Raw genomic sequence first — 23233 nt, 5'->3', positions numbered from 1 at the left:
TGTTTCTGGAGTTCTAGAGGCAGTGGCATTGGGTCTGTGCCTGCCTGTGCAGCAGATAGTCAGTCTCTCTAAGGCAGTTAACTCTATTAGATTAGTGTTGTTAATGCAGCCAAACCTGACAGACCTCTGCTGCACCTGACTGGGTACATCCATCTGCTCAGAGATTGAGAAATGATTTTGAATAAATGCATACGATAAGGGTCAGAACGGTTGAAATAACTCCATAGAGTATTTCAAGTCAATTTATTTAGTATAACACTCACTTATACATATTGCTTCAGAGCAGATTTACAGAAATCATCCATTTATAGTCTCCAGTGAACAAGCCAATCAATGAAGAAATCTCCATAAGATGTAGTGAAGGTTGGCATTGATTTGACATGATTTTATGAATGTTTTCAAAAATATTATATGTTAATATAGTATATTATATATTATATTATTGTATTATATATTTATTGTAATATTAGCATCATTTGTACCTTTCAAAATGTATCTGTGTGTGTGTGTGTGTGTGTGTCTGTGTTGTCTGTGTGTGTGAAAAAACAAAGTTGTGTGAAAATGCTAAGCCTTATAAGTATCTCAAGATTCACACAGATTTTTTTGTTTTTACAATTCTTATTTGTAATATATTTTGCCTACTGCTATATACTTAAATTGTTGCTAAACTCATAGATATTCTGCTTCTGTATTTCTATTAAATTACTAAATACATTTGACAGCGAATTCCCACCCCCACTTGAATTTTTTCACAACGTCAATCAACCTTGCTATGCAAAACAGAGCAACTTGTCTTACTGCTGATTGGCTGTGTGTCTCCCAGAGCGCGATGTGATTGGACGGCGCCCCTGTCGTGTAACTGGTTCCACCATCAGGTTTCGTGGCGCAGAGGATTGAGGCTCATTCTCTTACTCTCTCACTCGCGGCAGCACGAGTCCGGAGGATGGAGGCGATTGACGCGGTAGGTGAAACGCGTCTCTCTTACTACTCGCTGAAGAATGGTTAGCTGCTCAGACCTGCCTGCGGGAGGAAAAGTGAGCTGTGACGGGTTCTGTGGTTTGGTCTTGAATTCTGGAGTTTGTTTAGTGAGGTTTAGTGCGCTGAAGTGTTTGCCGGGTCAAAGTGATGGAGGTGACAGAGGCTCCGAGTCTCGGCGCGGTACTGACGCTGTCCGAGGTGCTGAAAGTGAGTAAAAGCTACCAACTACACCGTAAAACATAGTAGGACTTTAAACAGGAGAATACAGTTTTATGGCATTTTTTAATTAGTATGAAAATGTTCTAATTTAAAAATCATATATATATATATATATATATATATATACGCATACAGTTTTTTTTTAAGTTTGTCAGAAGGATTTGTTTCCCCTGCTGATTGTGTCTAATTCCTCTTCTAATTCCTCCTCAAATGTTGCATTGTATTTTTTTTCTTCTTTTTTATTATTATTTTTTATACTGGATGGAAATAAATCATCATTAGCTCGTGAAAACACTGTTGAGTACTGCTATGTATACCTTGCTATATAAAGATGGAGTTTCAGGAAAAATCTTTTGAGATACATTTTGGAAACACTTTATTTTAAGGACTAATTCTCACTATTAACTAGTTATTAAAGGTACAATTTGTAAGATATTTGCAGTAAAATATCCCAAAACCACTAGGCTAGTGTTGTATATTTTGTCCACCTGTTTACTAACAATATCTCTAATGTTTTCAACTACTTGTAAATCATGAGAAAATTCCCATTTTAAACAGTGACACAGGGCAGTGCAGTCGCCTGTCAATGACGTTAGTTACCCTTTGTTACCGCCTTTACTGACGTAGAAACCACATGACAACAGTGTCGTGGAAAAATGCGGAAGTAGCTTCGCGACAGACTTTAACTAGAAAGAGATGCCGATCTCGCTTGTGTTTTACTCGAAATGTGAGTTGTTTTGATTTGTATCTTTACAGAAAACGTATGCTATTATAACAATCAACAAGATTAGTATTATGGGGCATACACACCAAATGGGGGGCATCGCGTCTCTAGACCCGCGCGAGGATGCGTCTGATTCATAGTCTGATCGCGTCTTTGCATTGACTTTGTATGTAATCTACTCACGCAAATTGTTGAACTCGCGTTAAATCCATGATTTATCTTTCCGTCTGATTGATGGCTGTCAGCGGTTGGGTAGAAGACTACAAATCCCATCATTCCACGCTCCTTCTTAGCGTTATCAAACCACGTGATTGTTATTGTTTCAATACCAGCATATTGGCAGTTTATTATTAGTAGTTTATTAGTAGTAGTTATAAAGCCCATTGATTCCTTATTGCATATGACCATATTTTAGATGCCTTAATCCTACCCTAACTAACTAATAATACACAGCGAATTAGAAAATTACTGAGGGAAAACTGTTAATTAATAGTGAATATGTGTTTTCTTTTTTTAAAGTGTTACCTAGTTATTATTATTATTTTATTTTTTATTTATTTATTTATTTGGTCTTTTCCGCAGTGATAGGTTTTATTTCTCAATTACTTAACTTGCGCTCAAAGTTTATTAATATGTAAGTCATCTGGCTGTTTTTTATTTGTTGTTGAAGACATAAAAAGACAATTTTCTTTGTGCACTCATCATTTTAACATGTCTTTTGCACCATAGGTTGCATATTTGCATTCACAATTGAACCGATCTTTCACAAGTGTTTTGACTCTCTCATTCATATTATAATGCATCATTTATTACCCCACATTATAGCAGATTGATGCTAGGGCGAGTTTTCTATTAATGAAGAGTTAAAAGTATTGTGCCTTACTCACAGATATTTCACAAAATGCTCATTTATGATCACTGGTCATTATTGCCACCATTTGTGAAATAACTTTTAGAACTTGCCTCTCTCTTTAAGGGAAATTCTTGTTGATAGTGAAATTTGTAATACAAAAAGGTAGTTTAACCCTCTGGAGTCTAAAGATATTTTTGGGGCCTGGAGAAGTTTTGTCATGCCTTGACATTTGTCCTTTTTTCAGTTTCTTATAAATATCTAAATGGGTAAAGACTAATCTCACTGTAATCAGCACAAACTGGGCTGTAATAATATGTGAAATGCATGTATGTACATGATTGTGTTTTTGAGAAAATAAATATTATGCGTGGTTAGTGAAAAACTAAAAATGTTAAAACGCTTGAGTAAGGCAAAAAAACACATAAAGAACAATGGTTCCCGGGATTTGTGAGAACTGGAGCTTGTAGCCTAGAATTTTTCTTTCTAAATGATGTGAAAATCATCTTGTTTACTCACTCACAGAAAACAATATATTGAAGAGGTGAAATAAGCTCTCTGTGCCCAAACATCTGAACATAAAATGCATCATTAGTATGAAATGGGTACCTTTCCAACAAGATTAGAAGTCAGCATTAAATGGAAATTGCAGTTGCTTTTTCTTCTCTATTGTGTCATATCTGAGTGAAATGCAGGGCGGGGCTTGCTTTTGTCCATTGGGTTTAATTGGATTGATCTTGTTTTCTAATTGCTGTGATCTCATGTGAGTGACAGGTTGCTGGAGGGAAGTGATTATTGGCAACATTTCATTGCACATGTCATCAGAGAAGAGATGACGTGGCAAAGGAGAGAGAAAGTTAATGTTTTCGATTTAAGATTACGAGTTCACTTGAATACAAAAAAGAAAAAGAAAAGAATAGAAAATATTGATGTGCATAATATAAAGATGTATAATAAAATTATTTGTAATAAACACTACAGCATTCTTTTGAAAATAAGAATTGCCAATTTTGATTTAATGTCAACTTTAAAGTACTATTTTAAAGATTATAAACCTTTTAGAATGTATATAATGTGCTAATAAATTGCATTTTACCATCTCTAGCTATTTTAATACATTATATATATATATATATATATATATATATATATATATATATATATATATATATATATATATATAATATGTTGGCCTTTCAGAATAGTAAAATTACTATGCTTCACAGTTTAGTTCATCACAGAAAGCCTTTTGTTCAATGTCGTGAAAAAACAGAATTTCTTCAAAACAGAATTTGATGCTGAAACTCGTTTAAAAATCTTTTCAACTATCAGTTGTTTACTACTATACGTAACCATGGTAACAGGTTTAAAGATCTAAGATTGTCCTGTACTGACAAAATTAAAGCATACAATTACATTAAAAAGACTTGTCCTTGAAGAGTTCACTTCTTGTTTTTAGGATTAATGGAAATGGTCACTGGTCAACAAATGGAATAATGTAATAGTACAATAGTTTATGTGTAATCTGGGGAATTGAATTGGTTTCAGCACATGATTAATACTACTACTAAAAATAATAATAATTATTAAATAAATAAATAATAAATAATGACCAGTGCTGCTTCAAAATATAAATTAATGCTGAAATGATGCATAACCTGGGGGAACAAATGTAAAATTATATTATGTTGACTAAAATAAAAAAATATAAAGAGGCAAAATGCTGGCTTTCATGTAAATATTTGCTAATACAGCAATTAGGAGTTTAAAGATGGCAGGATGCAAAAAAAATGCAATGTCATGAGGAATGAAAATGTATATATTAAGACAAATGTCTGTATTAGCACATTGTTCGTTGCTGAAGTATTTTTGTATGCGCTTGTTTTCGATATGCCGCGGTGCATTATCTGCTGCAGCCACATGTTGGTTCCACTAGCATTACCTGTTTCGACGGGGGTTCGGTGTGTCACTCTGTTCACATACGGACTGACAGTAATAGCTGTAGCATCTCCTTCATTTGCTTCTGTTCTCTTTACTCTGGTTCTCAAGTTGCAGTTTGGAAAGCAAAACGGGTGTTTGATGAGGATCGTTCCTCCCCGGCGTTTCTCTTTCTTGCATACAAATCCAAGGCAGTAAGTCACTTGTCTTGTTGAGAGGAAAGGGCGCCAGCTTGCGCTTTCTCTTGGGTTTATTTGAAATCCAATATGAATTGTGCTGACGCTTTGAATTTGCTTTTGTGACCTTGGCAGTGTTTTCTTGGCAAAGACAGTGTCGTGTTGTTTAAAATATGTTCTGTAAGCCGACTCCCGGAGGGGAAGTCTGCATATCTGAGGTTTGTCTTTATGTCCCAGGTGTCTTTAAGTACTTTATTGTTCTGTCGCGGGTGTTGAAATAGCCTCTGTGGTCTCCCAAGAGGAACAATATTTCTTTGAGGGGAATAAATGCTTTATATAAATGTAATAAATATAATAAATGTTTTATGTTTGACTTGATGCAGTCATTTCTGTCATTGCAACTGTAAGTGTATTCTGTTGGAAAATGTTATCTCTTTATGATTAGACAAGCTCTCGTTTCCATATGGAAGCCTGACACGGAACCTAAACAGTGTACAGTCACTCGAAGCATATATTTTTATGTTTATGTTTTAATTGCTGTTTGGAGTCTGGTTGCTTGACATTGATGGATTGATCAGGTCTTAGAAAACCTCAATAACTGGCAGATCTTATTGATTACACCACATTGACATGCAGGGGCATTATGCCTCACCATGAGCGCAGACTGGGAATATTGATGTGTGAAATTAATTCCAAGGAATGACTTTCACTTATTTGAGCTTGTTGTGCTACTGTTCTAATGAAATGGCTCAAGCAATTTTCCGTTTTCTTACACATTCCAGCACAAACGTGTTTGGGAATATCGTGTTTGAGGAAATTAGGCTCCCCAGCCAAAATGCATTGGCAGCTTTTGCACTTGTTATCAGGCTTTTGGTTTTGAACCTTCTCCTGTGTGTTAAATCAGCTCATTATGCTTCTGTATTCCCAGTCTTCTTTAATTTGTTCTGTTAGACAGGCCATCTCCATTTAAAGATGATCTCTGGGGAAAACTTCAGCAGCAGACAGAGAGGGTGTTAAGTGGGGGGCAGCCGATAATGATCATCTCTCTGACTACTGAAAGTTGCTTCTAATGATCTGCAAATAAAACAGAGGTCGCTGCTATTGTATTTGCTCATCTGAGGGATTCTCCTGACAGCACTTCTGGGAAAGGCAACATGTAGCACTCTCATAATCACTTCATTATCAGTTAGCAATCTCATAATAGTCTTTACCATTGTCATATGTTTACAACCCTAGATCAAATTGTTCAAATTGTTATTTCACGTGTTGCTCTAGTTAAGAGAGAGCACGTTAAAAACTGCGATATTTCAAACCATATCATGTAATTAATCAGACAGGGAAATTTTTATGACAAGATTCCTCAAAAAAAAAAAAAGAAAAGAAAAAAGGTTGGTATTGATACAGTTTTTGAAACAAGTCTCTTCTAAGCTGCAATACTTAATCAAAAAATCAGTAAAATATGTAATATTGTGAAAAATGTTTACATTTAAAATAGCTGTTTTGTTTTTTGAATATATTTTTAAAATGTAATTTCTTCCTGTGATGTTAAGCTAAAATTTCAGCATCATTACTCCAGTCTCCAGTGTCACATGATTCTTCAGAAATCATTCTAATATGATGATTTACTGCTTAGGTTTATTTGAGGAAACCTCAATAGAAATTTCAAAAGAACATTTATTTGAAAAAGAGCATTTATTTGGATATATATATATATGTATATATATATAGCTGGGGCCAGCGGGGACCCGGTGAAGGTTGTACCAGTGGGCCCTGTTTGAAATTGTTTAATTTGTATGTTAGTTTATTTTTATTTATTTGTGCTATTTACACAATGTTTCAGTTTTTTTCAAGTTTGTAGGTGTCAAGGTACAGAAACCAAATAATTAAATGTAAAATAGCACTGGATAGTCTTCAATGTAAAAATGAAATATACAATCAAACCTACAATTATTCAGAAACCTTTGAATTTGAATTTCTCACATTATTACAGTTTTGCTATATATATCAAAAATTATATCTGGTGTCTGAATAATTTTTGGTTTGACTGTTAAACTACAAAGTAATTCAGTCAAGAGTAGTGAGTGATTTTCATTTTCATTTTCTTGGATTAACATTACAGCAGCCAGTAGCTAAATTAGGCGCTGTCACTTTAAGAGACGATGAACGCATCCAATATAAAACACATCCCATTTTTTTTCCTCAACTGTTTACTTTCACTTAAGACATAACTGGGAGTTTTTTCGAGCATAATTTCCAAGGAGGATATTTTGACATATTTTGTATGTATTTGTCGGCACAAGATCAAAAATAAGCAAATTCGGTGTTCAAGTGTTTTGAGACGCCTTTCTCTGCGTGAGCCCTGAACACCAGAACACCGCGAGTACTGAATTGGGCTCTTTCACATCTTTTTGTTTGTTCAAACTGCGATTTGTATTTATAGATTCAGGTGCAGGAGGGACTTCGAGGAGAACTTCGCAGAAGAGAGCTCGGTTCAGTGTCGCTGTCCGTGATACGCGGCTCTCGATCTCTCTCGTGAGCACCGAACACAGCGCGCGAGTAAACAGCTACTCTGTTCAGCTTTTCCGCGTCTTGTGTTTGGATGCTTTAATGTTTAAATCGACAAGCGGCAAGGCTTAAAGACACGTGAAAAAGATAAGCTTTCGTGACGATGTGCAGCAGTGGCCCATCAACTGTGGCCTCAGCCACTCGGTTATATAAAATATCAAGGTGAAAGTCATCATAGCTTGCTTAGTATAGACCCAGCTCCCAACCCAACTTTGAGAATAGATTAATGGTGATATTTTTTTTTTATCGCCCGATAAGAGTCTCACGTTAACGCAGCACGTTAACGCCGATAACGGCCCACCATTAATATATATATATAATACTGTTTTAAAAGAGTTAATGCCACCTTTGATCAGTTTAATGCATCATTGCTAAGATAAGTAAAATTATTAATGTCTTAAAAATATTACTGACACCAAAATGTTCAACAGCTGTGTTCAAAATGCTGCCAGTGTGAAATCATGTCCACTCAAAATAATAGATTGTAATACCATTTGTGCCAGTAGTATCATAGAAATTACACTTGTACAGTATCTGGTGTAACTGAGCTAAATGAGATTCATCTATGTGTCTGCTGTAAATGCATCCGAGCAGTTCAACCCCTCTGAACTGAGTCACACCAGCCCTCCGTCATCTAGCAAAACTATACCTGAACACATGAGAGGATTTTTTACAATGCCAGGGCCACACACTCAGAACATAATGCAGTTTTTACTCACCCCACACCTATCAGTTAGTGAAGCTCTTATCAAAGGCAAAGGATTATTATTTTTATTTATTTTTTTTTTAAATGTAAATGGATATCTACTGAAGCAGTTCAGATTAAATGCCTTGTTTGCTGCAGGGTATGCCAATAATATTTCACAGCCTGGATTTGAACCACTTACCCCTTTATGCTCTTTTTCCTGTAGAGCATCACCTGACAAAATTATTGGATAGGCCTGTATCACGCACTGCGGTCTAATGTCACAGCCACTCGAGAAAATGTTCTGGGGATTTGAAAAGACTTTGATGCTTTTAATGCTACCTGAACAAGAAGCAGTTCTGTTTTATTTAAAGCTGAAGTATGTTCTGTTTTGGCCAGCTAGCATCACTAAATTGCTAAAATTATGTCTGTTTTCAGACAGGTTTCATGCACCCTCACCTTGTCTGATATTAGTTTGGTGTACAGAATTTCTAGGAAATCAACCCAGTATGCACTTATTTGTGTGTGTGTGTGCGCGCGCGCGTGTGTGTGTGTGTAAAAACAGAAAAAAGCCTGTTTTTCTACAACATCATTTCTTATTTATTTCTTTTTATTTTGAGATGAAATATAATTCAGATATGTTATTGACAACTTTTTTTTATGTGTATCACCTTGAAAGAGGTGATTCACTGTGACCGATATCATGAAAGAAGAAAAAAGTTAAGTTATTTGACATGTCCCAACATCTCAAATCATCCTGCAAACGATGCAAGACGAACTTTTTGTCCTCGGACTGCGAAATATATATATATTTTTCACATTTCAACCTTACAACAACTCAAATCCAAGCACATTTCAAGAGAAAAAAAAACTGATTTGTTTGCCATCTGTCTGAGTATTCACAGACTAATGTAGCTTACACTCCCTCAGAGATGGGTAAAATCTGTACAGATTTGTTCCATTAGATTGCATTCATCTAGTTGTTTTTCCTCCTGCTGCTAACAGTTCAATCTGAGTGCGGTCACTATCCGCGGCTTTATTTCCTGCTGCTACAGAAACTGACAGCATCTGGCCACATCAGTCAGAAGAAACATCCCACATGGAGAATAACGCCGTATTCTTCTCCGAGGAGCAAATCCCCAGAACGTTGACCTTCTAAACGGAGGCTCTTTGAGGGCTAGTTGATGTGGGTGTGTTGTTAAGCATGCGGAGTGTGCAGAGCTCTGTTGTGTGCCGCCGGACGAGAGGAGCCTGATTATTTATCCAGAGAGCTGGAACACGAAGCAGGTCAGCGAGCCACTGTCGTGTCACTAGACGGTGCAAAGGTAGGAGAGCAATTCTGCCTCTGATCAAACTCACGTTCTTCCTGGATGATCTTGCAGGTGTGGTCAGCGGAAAGCTTTCTGCTTCCATCCCAGATTCCTGACGGAGGAACGGTGTCACTTTGTTACCCTCTAATGGATGTGAGTGATGACAGATGTGTCAGCATGCTGTCTTTGAAATATCACCGCTAAAAATACATGAAACAAAACAATGACAAGAGGCAGGCGCCCTAATCCAGTTATGATTTGTATAAAGGAAAAATAAAAACCGACTTATCGCACCGTATCTTGCCTTCTGGTGTAGCGGTGATAATCTCCATGTTGCAATTCTGATTTGATGTTATCGGATAAAACCGGCTGTGATATCTCTAATCTCATGTTCCCCAGTGGGGCGGTTTTCTAAGTCTGAGCAGTGAAGAGGGTATTTTCGAAGTATGAAGGAGGCCAAAAGTCTAAAACCACGATAGTGAAATGCTTGGAATAACTATATGAGTGAAGTTTAATAGAAACAATGACTCTCTTATACACTATTAAACATAAAGGTCCTTTAATGCCATCTATGATTCCAAGAAGAACCTTTAAAGATTAGTTCACCCAAAAATAAAATGTGCAGAACATTTACCGTTCTAGATGTTAATGATCTTCTTTGTTCATTGAAACAGGTTTGGAGAAATGTAGCATTGCATCACTTGTTCACCAATGGATCATCTGCAGTGAATGGGTGCCGTCAGAATGAGAGTCCAAACAGTTGATAAAAACATCACAATAGAGATAAGATAACATTACTTTTTTTTTTTTACTGGAGAAAGCAATATTACTGAAATTTTTTCCAGAAGCAACAGTTTCTCAATGATGGATTTGTTTCTTATAAACACGCTTTTTGCTTCAGAGGAAATTCATTGATGGACTGGAGTGGTAATATTTCCATCAGCTCCATTGGACTCTCATTCTGACGGCACCCATTCACTGTAGAGGATCCATTGGTCAGCAAGTGATGTAAGCGTTCTTTGTGGAACCAAAAATGGTTCTTCTATGGTATTGCTGAGAAAACCATCTTTTTCAGCCTTTATTTTGAGGAGTGTTATGACAGCAACACTGGAGTAAAATCCAATGATAATGTTCTCCACAACAAGAATATCTGACTCATATTATCAGTTTTTTTTTTTTTTTTTGATTAGTTGATTTCCAAATTCAGTATCTTCAGACTTCTGTACTCCACACGTCTTTTGTTGTCTGTACTGCACAGGTGCTAAATGAGCATCTTTGGCTATGGAGTTTTCCAGAAGTCTTTACTGGTGCTAATTTCATGGCTCTGTAACTTAGAAATAATGTTGGTAAATAATTGGGGCATTGGTGCAGTTTAGTGGGATTTCCAGAGTGCAAAAGTAATGTTTTAATTAAATTTATACAAACCAACAACCCAAATAATCGATTACCCACATTAACAAAAGCTGCATTTCTCTTCAGTTGTTTCTCCTAGATAGCAATGAGGGAAAAAAAGGAGAGTTTCTCCACAGAAAGTCTCATGCAGAATTTCACAAGATTTTCCACATCAAACATTTCTAATCAGATTCTCCTAAAACAAATGACTTTAACTCTATACTCTTATTGCGTTACAACAGTTGAAGTTGTGTCTATTTTTTGTTTTAATCTGAAACAAAGGGGGAGATTCAAAATGTCTGTCATTTTGTATTATAGATGCACAAAATAAAAAAAAATAGTAAAAGTCATGAATAGAGCAGCTTATGGGCCCCGGTATCTTTGTGAAGTGTACAGCATCTAGTGTGTAAACGTGTCTATAATGCAGTGTAGATTGAGCTGAGATATTTGAAATAGAGTCTGACACTCGGTCAGCATGAGTGCAGTGGGGAATGGGTTTCTGTAGAGCATTATGGGAAGGCTGTCAGATGAGATTGCTGGCTGGCATCCAGTTAAAAATTCAGCCAGTTGCAACAAACCCATACATTAAGAAAACCCTTAGAAATACTGCATTCGCAGTGATTACAAAAGACTTTCTCATAGCTGTAAATAAAATTATGTCATCATTTACTGTCCTTCATGCTGTTACAAACCCGAATGACTTCCTTTGTTCTGTGGAACATAAAAGATGTTGTTTAATGCAGGAAATCTAAACTGTTCCTTCCCATACAATGAAAGTCATGCATGTTTGGGTAAGTAAATATTGAGTGAACTATCTGTGATTAAATGAAATGGCATGTGAATGACAAACAGATCCTTTCTGTTTAGTAACAACAAAAGAGTGTTGCACACAAATTCTAGCTCCATCAATCAGTGTTGTGGTATATCTTAACCTTTTAAAGCATTGTTTTGTTACCTTTACTTGATGAGCTCATAGTCTTGTTTTAAAATCAGCCAGGAGATCAATGAGAGCCGCTTGATTTTACTGTCCCTCCTCTTCAGTCATTTTAATAAACAGATGATCTATCTTTACAGTCTAATGCTGCCATTTTATTATCATTGACTAATGGCTATGACAAGCACAGGGTCGTTCAAGCCTCGAGACGGTCAGTGACCAGACGGTGGGTAGTTCGTGGACGTGCGGTCTAACTTAGCTGTGTTGTTTACACGTTATTAAGCTAATTAGAGCAGTTTAGAACAGTGTTATTTTAGTATTAATACTTAACACTAGAATAGTATTTATTAATATTTTAAAATTGATTTTATTTTGTCAGTTTAAGGGTTTTAGTTTATTTTTAATAATTTTTTATATCCCTTTGTGATTTTTTTATTCATATTTAGCTTTTATTTGTTTCTGTTTTACAACTTTTAATATTTTTTCATGTTTTACATTTCTTTAATAAACATTTTTTTTGTGTGTTTCATTTCAGATTTATTTCAATTAAAAAATTTTTTTTTTTTTGATTTTTCAATAGTCCAGAAAACATTTACCTAAATGTCTGTTAAGTCTGAAATAAGAACACAATAGATATACTGTAGTAGACATAAAGAAAGTCAAAAGGTGGAACATGTTCATAGTTAATGGGATGAACTCCACCTGTCTGTGATTTAGTTTAATTTTTGTCATTTTATTATGTACTTTTGCTATTCATTTTTTTTAAATCTAATACTTTTATTTTATTTCAGCTTTATTTTAATTAATGAAAAAGCTTTAAAATAATAGTCTTTGTTTTAGTTAACAGTAACAATGATTAGTGGAACATGCTACTTCACATAATCAATATTAATGAACTGTCACCATGAATATTGGTTAGCTAAAGTGGTTTCTTCCATTCAATATTCATGAACTGATGTGAAAAGATTTGCAATGTGCCATTTTTTTCACCACTAAATGCAATGTGAAAACATGTAGTTGTTTGTGTTATACATCTTTTTCTGTCCAGATGGACAGTTCATGGCCAGAATGAGCTGCCAAAAGGAGCAGTCTTTACACTGTCAGTGATATGTCTGACTCTGCAACACAAGGTTCACAGGATACATCATTTTACATTGCTTCACTTGTGGGCACGTTTCAGACAGCCTGACCTCAAAGTTATTAACAGACATTTTCAAGGCTGAAGCACCCTGTTTTTTTTTCCGTTATTACAAGTTGCTGCCACACTACTGTATCTGCTTAGGATGAGGGGAAGGAAAAGGGCAATCAATGTTCTTGGAAAGGCTGCAGCCCAGCCGCTTAAGCGATGGAAAACAAATTCTGTGCCAATTTCAGTCTTCATAACTGACACCTCACGGATCGTATATTGAGCACCACGATTTATTACCAATGAGAGCCTGACTGCTCCTAAAATAAAAGCAATAACTCACTGAGTTCCAGAATCAGCCACAAAATCTTTCCCAGCTCTCGAGATTTACTTTAACCCTTTAGCATCCAATTCAATTGCTGAGTGCATTAAACTGAATGAAGATCTGCTGCTGACAGCTGTTTCCTTGATTCAGAAAAGTTTAGAAGTGACTGTTCATTTCTATCATATACAATTTGTTTCATAGTGAGACAAAACAACATTTGCATACTTAAGCCACACTAAAGCATGCATTAAATAAGAAAATAACAAAAAAAGTGTCATTGAGTAAAAATTAAGGAAACTGAAGTTATTGTTATTCTGAGAAAAGATTTTGCAGAATTTGAGTGAAGTTGCCACTTGATTTAAAGGGGTCATTTGATGCGATTTAATTTTTTCCTTTCTCTTTGGAGTGTTACAAACTCTTGGTGCATGAAGAAGATCTGTAAAGTTGCAAAGACTAAAGTCTCAAATCCAAAGAGATATTCTTTATCAAAGTGAAGACTCTGCCATGCCCCCCTAAAATGACTTGTTAAAACACGTCCCACATGTCTACGTCAATGTGTGGAAAATTTGTGTAATGCTGCCCAAATGTTCATGCAAGGAAAGAAGGCTGGTTTCAGTAACACAATTAGTGTTGATGCAGTCATGTCAGGGAGATGCTGTGTGTATCTAGGAGAAAGCAAAAGCACTTTATTTGGCCTTCCGAAAGCAGATGCATTTAGGAATTTTTAAGATTACTTTCAACAGAACAGCAGCGCATTTTATGGAAAGGGGCGTTACATTTTTGACGAGTGCTTGTGGTGTTCAGCCAATCACAATGCACTGGGTCAGTTGGTCAATCAGAGCAGACTGCGCTAGTCAGAAGGAGGGACTTTGTAGAAAACGACGTAGTTGAGAGAGGCGAGGCATAGAGGACATACAATAATGTACAGTATTTGAAAAATAATGTGTTTTTTTAACATAAAAGCATGTCAACATATTCTGAATGTGAGGCAACTTGTAAAGCGCTTTGGATGGCCATGTGGTCTGTTGAAAGCGCTATAAATGCAGTCCATTTACCATTTACCAAATACACAAAATAATGCTTTTTAAAAATGCATTATATGCCCCCTTTTTTAATACTTACATTTGTGTTTAATTGATGCATTTCAAAGGAATAATAGATGTAGATGAGTTTGTTTCTTCATCAGAACAGATTTGGAGAAACTGTGCTTTAGAACAGCTGAAGAAAAAATCGCAATAATACACAAGTAATGGTGCAGTCCTTCAACTAACATCTTGGGAAGTGAAAAACTGAGTGTTTGTAAGAATCAAAAGCATCAATAAGATGTTTTTACTTTGCTTCCAATCAAATATGACTCCATAATACATGTATAGTAGGATAAGAGGAATTTGTGATATCAGCCATTAACAAGAGTCATTTTCGAGGTGGAGTCAATAATTCTATTTAATAAAAGATTACATGCTTTCTTTTTTTTGCACCAATAAATAGTGCAGTATACGATTAGGGAGATTAAGCAACTAAATAGGGTTGGTTTTGATGTCATGTAAACTTTAGGCTCTAATTACAGTGGTTTTAACTGTACTGGATTGTCTCCACGCTGATCGTTATATGCTAATTAGTGCTTTGATTAGCTTGTAATACTACAGCAATATTCAGATCACAAGCATGTCAAACAGCACAACCCATCTTATCAATTCACACCTTCCCTTTTCATCTCTCCTCCTCTTCTTTACCAATCCTTCTCTTCTTTGTCCTTAAACACACCATCTGAAAAGACATTTGTAATCAAACGAACCTCTGGAGTGTAAACCTCAACAGCAGGTGGTCCGTCCTTGGCATACTAATGAGCAGGGAATGACACAGACCCAGACTTCATGCAATATGGTCTTTCTCAAGCAGGCTGTAAGTTGAAACTACTCTATTTTAGTCTGAAATGTCACATCTACAGACAGTTTTCTTGGGAAATCTTGCCCTCTTCGTTTGCAAGTCTGAACGATTAAAAACCGAGCGTAGCGTCAGACTAAATGACTGCCACTGACGCTTACTGTCACATATTGTGACGGTACAAATCAATGAGAAACAGGAGTCAAGAAGGGACACAAACAATTGAAGTTGAGTGACCCTGTCTATGTGTGATGTATATTTGCTGTTGACAGTTGGCATGTTTACAATTATTCGTTTAGAAGAAACATTTATCCAGAGTGACTTACAAGTGAGGAACATAACAAGCAATTTGTCACAAAGCTGACAGTATTCATAGTATACAGTGTCAGGTTTATTAGAAACCTGGAATAGAGGTGAAATGAAAAAAAGATGGAAAAAAAGAAGACGACGTTTATTTTATTATTATTTTATGCATTGGTTTAAGGTTGTGAAGTGGTTAAAATATTGTATATGTTCCTGTATGTTATGTTAGTATTACTGTATTTCTTATTATAATTTGGAATTAGTTTTTATTTTATATTTTTATATTGTATGTATGTGTGTGTGTGTGTATATATATATATATATATATATTACATTTAGATTTTTTAATTTAATATTTCATTCACTTTAATTTTTTCAATTATTTTGAATTCATTTTATTTATAGTTATTCAGTCTATTTCAGTTAAATACAACATTCCTCGTTTTCTAATTTTAAGTGTTTTATTTTAATTGTGTTTATATTTTATTCTGTATCAGGTAAAATTTTGATATTTGGAATATTTGAATTACGGAAAATAGTACTTTTTGCACCATTCAGAATTGAATGGAAAATGTGTTCTAAATTCCATTTTGTTTTTTAGTAACAAATAGGATGCAAAGTGTGTGTTCTAAATTAAATAGAATTAAAATGAATTGAAAATAGCAAAAACATAATTTTTTACATCGGTATTTATTTCTGAAGTATTTCATTTATATATTCCATCATATTCAATACATTAACTTTTGCTGTGTGTAATTTCTTCCCGTAAATGCCTCTTCCCATATTTCCAATTTAAATTGCAATTCATTAATCGATAGTAAGTTGGTTCTTCAGTTTTGCACAAACCTGGTTCATGCACAGTGAAAAGTTTCTGTGAGTTCCTTTGGTTTTCTTTTTATAAATTTTAATTTTTTGGTATTTTTTGTAATCCATTTTACAGCTTTGTATCTGTCTAATCATTTGCTGATGGATAAAGAAAACCTTCTGAAATTCATCAAATTAACCCTCTGGAGTCTAAGGGTATTTTTGAGGCCTGGAGAAGTTTTGTCATTCCCTGACATTTGTGCTTTTTTCAGTTTCTTATAAATATCTAAATGGGTAAAGTCTAATCTCACTGTAATCAGCACAAACTGGGCTATAATAATATGTGAAATGCATGTATGTACATGATTGTATTTTTGTGGAAAAAAAAATGTTATGCGTGGTTAGTGAAAAACTATAATAAAATAAAATAGGCTGCAAACATAATTTCACTAATGATACAGTACAAAATTATCTGAAATGACTCCTAGCCTATATCTTTTGCTAATGAAATCTCTTTGTCTTCAGTCAGTGACTGTTTGTGCCGAATCTAAGTGGCTGTTGTATAGGACTCATTAACACTCTTTGCATTGTGTTTCAGTGGCATGGATCTGGTGATAGAGTGATTGATTCATTGCTACCTCAGATATATCAAAGAATCCATGAGTAAATGCACTGCCCTTGTCTCATTTAGCAGTCATGCAATTTGTCGCTACGAGCAGTTAAATACCAGAGCCACTCGGCTATCACTCCTCACATCAGGTGATCGCTCGAACAGAAGCCATTGCTCCTCTCTATTCAATAATAGAGCAGCCACTTCGGCTATTGTCCCAGAAATTGAGGTTGCCTATTTCCCAAGGCTGAGGAGAGTATTAGCAGCTTGTCTGAGGTATTAGCAGCTTGTCCTTCTTAACTACACTACGTGCACGAGGTCCTTCTGCTCGTAAAACAGGCGATGAATATAGAAAGGGTCAGCTATTTGATTCTTGATGTGAGGGTATGACTCTTCCTTTACTGTTCCCCTGTCTGCCATAACTGAGTTTAAAAACATCCCCAGCATAAGCTGCTTTCCTGTGGGAGAAACTAAAATGTTCTTAAATGAGACAGTGGCAATCCTTAGTTCCTCATTCATACTGCGGCTCAGCATGTATCTACAGGGGGTCCGTCTTCCATCAGGAACGGGTCTCAGAACGGCTTTGCTGTTGTTTTGGGGCAAAATTTATTTTGTCCGGCAAATTGAGTTACTGAAAAGGTTCAAATGTGAAGTGAAAGGTATGTACTTAGCTTTATATCATATCAACATATCAATATTAACTCTGTAAAGACTGACATATGCTCTTTTTCTGAACCTAATAATATAAATGTGTGTGTGTGTGTGTGTGTGTGTGTGTGTGTGTGTGTGTGTGTGTGTGTGTGTGTGTGTGTGTGTGTGTGTGTGTGTGTGTGTGTGTGTGTGTGCGTTTAAATTTAGGCGCCCAAGCTGGGCAAAAATATGCAATTTAGTGCAGATGCTGATATTTACATGGCTAAAGAATGAGATGAATTTTTGATGCTTGTAATGTAAATCATTAAGATCTGTATAACAGTATAACAGACATAAAATACATAAAATGAAATAAATATCGGTTGTCACTCCATATCTCCCAATAAAGTCTTAAATGCTTGGTTGGTTGATCCAAGCATTGTAGTTGGAAAACATATAATGCAATGCAATACAATAGTGATGAGAGATGAACAAATAAACGTTCCTCAAATGTCTAATGATCGTACTGATACATTTTAACATGATTTTTCTGAGAAAAAAAACACAAAACAACAACAATATGGATAATCAAGTAAGCCTAAGTTGCTTCAGTCCAATAAGTATTCATCCTGAAATATTACTATTGTAAAAGTTATTCTTATGTTTACTTTATTAAAATCAGTAAAGATTTTACTCCAAAAAGACGTGAAGCTTAAGGTGGACGTTTTGTACAAAACTGAAAGGCTTTTTACTTGCCTAAAATGAATAAAATAAATCTGATAACAGAAGGCATGCACTCTAAAAAATGCTGGGTTGAAAACAACCCAATTTGGGTTTTTTTGGCAACCCAGCGCTGGTTCAAAAAGGGATGAACCCAACGCTGGGTTATTTTAACCCAACCAGTTGGGTTATCATGTTTAACCAAGCCTGCTGGGTTGCTTTTTATGGTTTAAAATGACTACATTGCAGGGTTTCAAAAACCAGAGCGGGTGTTTTGTATCACTGTATTTCAGAAGTAAAACTACTGTATTTAGAAAATGTTCAATTTCATTTCGCATGTAGCGTTTGTGAGCTCAGTGCCGCTCTGCAGCCGTTACCGGAGAAACCTCTTCCTCTCCCGCTCTTAGCGCCTCCTGCTGGAAGAAAATGAACTCGCGGAGTGCCACCTCCGATTAAGTCTAAGGTTGTGAGAAACACTGCATTACTACGTTAAAATGAACCCAATTTGAACTAGGCATTAAACCTACAAATCTTGTTCAATTTAAATATCACTTGTACACACAAATAATAACTATCAAAAGGAAAATATTTATTAAAAACAAGAGAAAAGTCTACCTCGATGACTTCAGCCTGGGTGATGGACGAGTCCTCCTCCGAGTCCCCAGCCACTGCTTCCTCAACGGAAGACAAGTCGGTGGGATTGAGGAGATCCTCTAAGTATTCCTTCCACCGCCCGACGATATCCCCAATTGAGGTCAACAGGTGCCCATCTCCACTGTAAACAGTGTTGGTAGGGCACTGCTTCCCCCTCCTGAGGCGTCGAACGGTTTGCCAGAATCTCTTATTTAAGATTTTAAATTTAAGATTTTTTCATATATAAATATCGGAATTAATTACTTCTACAACAACTCTGTATTTATGAGACTTGAAAATACTGATTATCTAAACTATAAAAGGATTGACAAAATTATGAGAAAATTCAAAATATATTCATGTGTGTTGTAAAGACAGACAAAAGTCTTATAGGGTTGGAATGACATGAGGGCAATTAAATGATTTTTTGTGTGAACTTTACCTTTAAGAGGGAAGACCAAGAATGATGACTCTCCAAATCAGAAAAGACAACTCCAAAGTTGGTTTGAGTTCTGCAATGAAAAACACAGACATCAATGATAACTTTACATTTTGAATCTTTAACGTTACTTACCATAATGTCTTGAAAAAACAACCCAGCGTTTTTTAGAGTGTTTAGTAGATTGTGTGCAACAGTTTTTTCAGCATATTTTTGTTCATGCTCATTTAGAGGCCTCAGAAATTTGTGTATCAACTATGATACAGTAGGCTTTATAGGGTTAATATTACTTTATTGCACTCGCAATGCCAAGGTCATGGGTTCAATTCAGGAAATGCATAAACTAATTAAATGTATGCAAAGTAAGTCGCTTTGGATAAAAGCATCTGCTAAACGAATCAACGTAAATGTATTTGATCCAATAGACATTTTGGTTGCCTTGGTTACATTAGATCGACATATAAGGTGAAGTATGGTCAGCGTTTCTTTTCATAATTTTAATCACAGTTTTGCCCTGACTAGTTCATTATAAATGGTCCTGCGGCGTGACAAATTAATTTGTGAAAAGAACAACTATTCCATGCAGTCTTTTAATTAAAAGCTTCAATAAAAGCAACAATTATATAATAATTATGAAAATGCTGTTTAAAATAATTTTTAAGGAAATATAAAATGACACACCACAGGACATGACAGCTACTCATACTGAGCCCTAATGTAAAAGCTAACCGTTTAATAGGTGTCTCTGTTTAAACAATAAAACCAAAGCTCAGTTTCTCATTGCATTGCCTGCTGCACCTTTATTGTGGTTATCAGACCTTTTTGCCAACGTTGTGGCTAAAATTACAGCTTGTGGTTTAAATGATTCTCACATCGAATTTAAAAAGAGAATTACACCAGTCGCATATGAATCAGTTACAGTAGGTATAGAAAAGAATCATCCCCCTATAAAATCATGAATTTTGTTTGCTTTGCAGCCTGAAATGAAGACGGACACAGATTTTGTTTTATCCAGCTGTATTGACATCCATTAACATCATCCAGCTCAGTTCTGTTTAAATAGTATCTGTGCAATAATTTGCAATCAAATCAACGATATCGCTGTAAATTAAGTGTCCCCATCTAAGCAAGCCAGAGGCGACAGCGGCAAGGAACCAAAACTCCATCAGTGAAGGAATGGAGAAAAAAACCTTGGGAGAAACCAGGCTCAGTTGGGGGGGCCAGTTCTCCTCTGGCCATACGAAACCAGTAGTTCAATTCAGTTCAATTCCAGGCTGCAGCAAAGTCAGATTGTGCAGAAGAATCATCTGTTTCCTGTGGTCTTGTCCTGGTGGTCGTCTGAGACGAGGTCTTTACAGGGGATCTGCACTTGTTAAAATTACAAATGACCTGCTTCTTGCGTCAGATCAAGGCTGCATCTCATTTCTAGTCTTACTTGATCTTAGTGCTGCGTTCGACACCATAGATCATGACATACTCATAGATCGATTACAAAACTATACAGGTATTCAAGGGCAGGCTCTAAGATGGTTTAGATCCTACCTGTCCGATCGCTACCATTTTGTTTACTTAAATGGGGTGTCATCTCATTTATCATCAGTAAAATATGGAGTGCCACAAGGATCCGTGCTAGGTCCCCTTCTATTTTCAATATACATGTTGCCCCTTGGTAATATTATTAGAAAATACGGAATAAGCTTCCACTGTTATGCTGATGATACTCAGCTATATATTTCAACGAGACCAGATGAAACTTCCCAATTATCTAAGCTAACAGAGTGTGTTAAAAATGTAAAAGATTGGATGACAAATAATTTTCTCCAATTAAATTCGGATAAGACAGAGATATTAATTATTGGACCAAAAAACACCACACAGAATCTTGTAGATTACAATCTGCAACTAGACGGATGTACTGTTACTTCCTCTACAGTCAGAAATCTGGGTGTTATATTAGACAGCAATTTGTCTTTTGAAAATCATATTTCCAATGTTACAAAAACTGCATTCTTCCATCTTAGAAACATTGCCAAGCTACGAAACATGTTATCTGTTTCTGATGCAGAAAAGCTAGTTCATGCATTCATGACCTCTAGACTGGACTATTGTAATGCACTTCTAGGTGGTTGTCCTGCTTCGTCAATAAACAAGCTACAGGTAGTCCAAAATGCAGCAGCTAGAGTCCTTACCAGTTCAAGAAAATATGATCATATTACCCCAATTTTACAGTCTCTGCACTGGCTACCTATTAAGTTCCGTATCTGTTACAAATTATCATTACTTACCTATAAGGCCCTAAATGGTTTAGCTCCTGCGTACCTAACTAGCCTTCTACCACGCTACAACCCATCACGCACCCTAAGGTCACAAAACGCTGGACTTTTGGTAGTTCCTAGGATAGAGAAGTCCACTAAAGGAGGTAGAGCTTTTTCACATTTGGCTCCCAAACTCTGGAATAGCCTTCCTAATAATGTTCGGGGTTCAGACACACTCTCTCTGTTTAAATCTAGATTAAAAACGCATCTCTTTCGCCAAGCATTCGAATAATGTATCTCTTAAATTGTGAGTGTAGTTGCATCTGCATTTTTATTCTTTAGCTTGGGTTAAACTAATTTTACTTTGTTGGATCAGCAGCTATGCTAATGATGTCTCTATCTTGTTTCTATGTTTTGCCACGGGATTTACATCCCGTGGTAACTAGGATTTACACAAGCTCCAGTCTGGATCCAGAACACCTGAGAAGAGATGATGCTGACCCTCAGAGGACCCCAGATGATGCTAACCTTGAATCAACAAACAGAACTAACAATTATTGCTACATGTGTGACTGCATCATATAATTACTATTAATTAATGATATTGATAGTTCATCATCTAGCTGACTACGTCTTGTATTATTATTATTATTTTTATTTTTCTAAAATCCTGTCAAACGTGCACAAACTACTAGCTACTACTAAATATTGTAGAAACATAATTTTCTGTAAAGTTGCTTTGTAACGATTTGTATTGTAAAAAGCGCTATACAAATAAACTTGAATTGAATTGAATTGAATTGGCCTCATTTAGTTGAGCCCCAGATACAGTCATCTATAACACCAACAACATGTCAGAAAAAATAAAAAATAAACTTAGAATTCATGCAGTTACCAAACATGTCAGACTGGGTCAGGTTCTGGAAGTCCTAAGTACTAATGTTAAACAAATCTGGGCGAACAACACCACCATAGAAGCTGCTACACAGAGAAACGCAATAAATAGACCAAAGCTATGAAACACATATCACCCCCGCAGGACACGGCACACGTTCACACAACACGTAACCTTCACGCCAAAGATGCCATCAGACCGCCACATAAGAATTCAGTTCATCATAACCCTCCCATCCCATCATGAAATGGCTATACTGCTAGATTTAAAATTACACACACACACACACACACACACAAAGAGTTAAAAACTTAGCTCTCCCGGGATGCGAGACCCTCCCCCAGGGTCTAGGCTTTGGCGCTGGTTGGTAGAGGGGAACAAGCAGACACCAGTCCAGCGCTCGGCGAGGCCCCCGACTGTAGCGAAAACGGAGCACCCCTTTTCTGAGAAGCCGCGCCGCCCAACGCACTCCTATACCCGGCCTTAGCTACAGGTTAGCCCGCTAAACTATCTTCACCGCCGGCAGCCCTAAACAGCATGCGAACGGCACCCACCCCCCAACCCTGAGTGCAGCTCGGCGTTTAGCAAAAACACTGCTTCCCAGCATGCTCACACTTTGCTGTGCTTCTCTATTTATCGTTCTCTCTCCTTCACGCTAATCAATGGTCAGGTGCAACAATTATTCAACTCAACCCCAACAATTATTTAACTCAACCCCCTCTTCCCTCAAATCCCTCCCCCCCACACACACAACAATCATAACAATGCATCTTTACCACGTCACTTCATTACAAATTATTTGAACTTGTAAAAAAAAAAATGTTCAAATGGTGGAATT

The 23233-nt window shown here is 36.3% G+C and overlaps 1 protein-coding gene across 5 annotated transcripts in view; it reads left to right on the top strand.

The window, feature by feature from the left end:
* The first annotated feature begins 564 nt into the window (after nucleotides 1-564).
* b3galt1b (UDP-Gal:betaGlcNAc beta 1,3-galactosyltransferase, polypeptide 1b) overlaps nucleotides 565-23233 on the top strand; it is a 169459-nt gene continuing 146790 nt past the window's right edge. For 3 of the 5 annotated variants that reach the window (XM_059562531.1, XM_059562527.1, XM_059562530.1), the window contains exon 1: nucleotides 565-961. The gene's annotated coding sequence lies outside the window, so the exon portion shown is untranslated. Of the gene's footprint in view, nucleotides 1186-23233 lie in introns of all 5 variants that reach the window. The other 2 variants (XM_059562528.1, XM_059562529.1) reach the window with 1 other exon arrangement.

The sequence above is a fragment of the Carassius carassius genome, chromosome 11 (assembly GCF_963082965.1).
Source record: "Carassius carassius chromosome 11, fCarCar2.1, whole genome shotgun sequence".
Lineage (NCBI taxonomy): Eukaryota > Metazoa > Chordata > Actinopteri > Cypriniformes > Cyprinidae > Carassius > Carassius carassius.
This window is presented reverse-complemented; position numbering and strand designations above follow the sequence as displayed.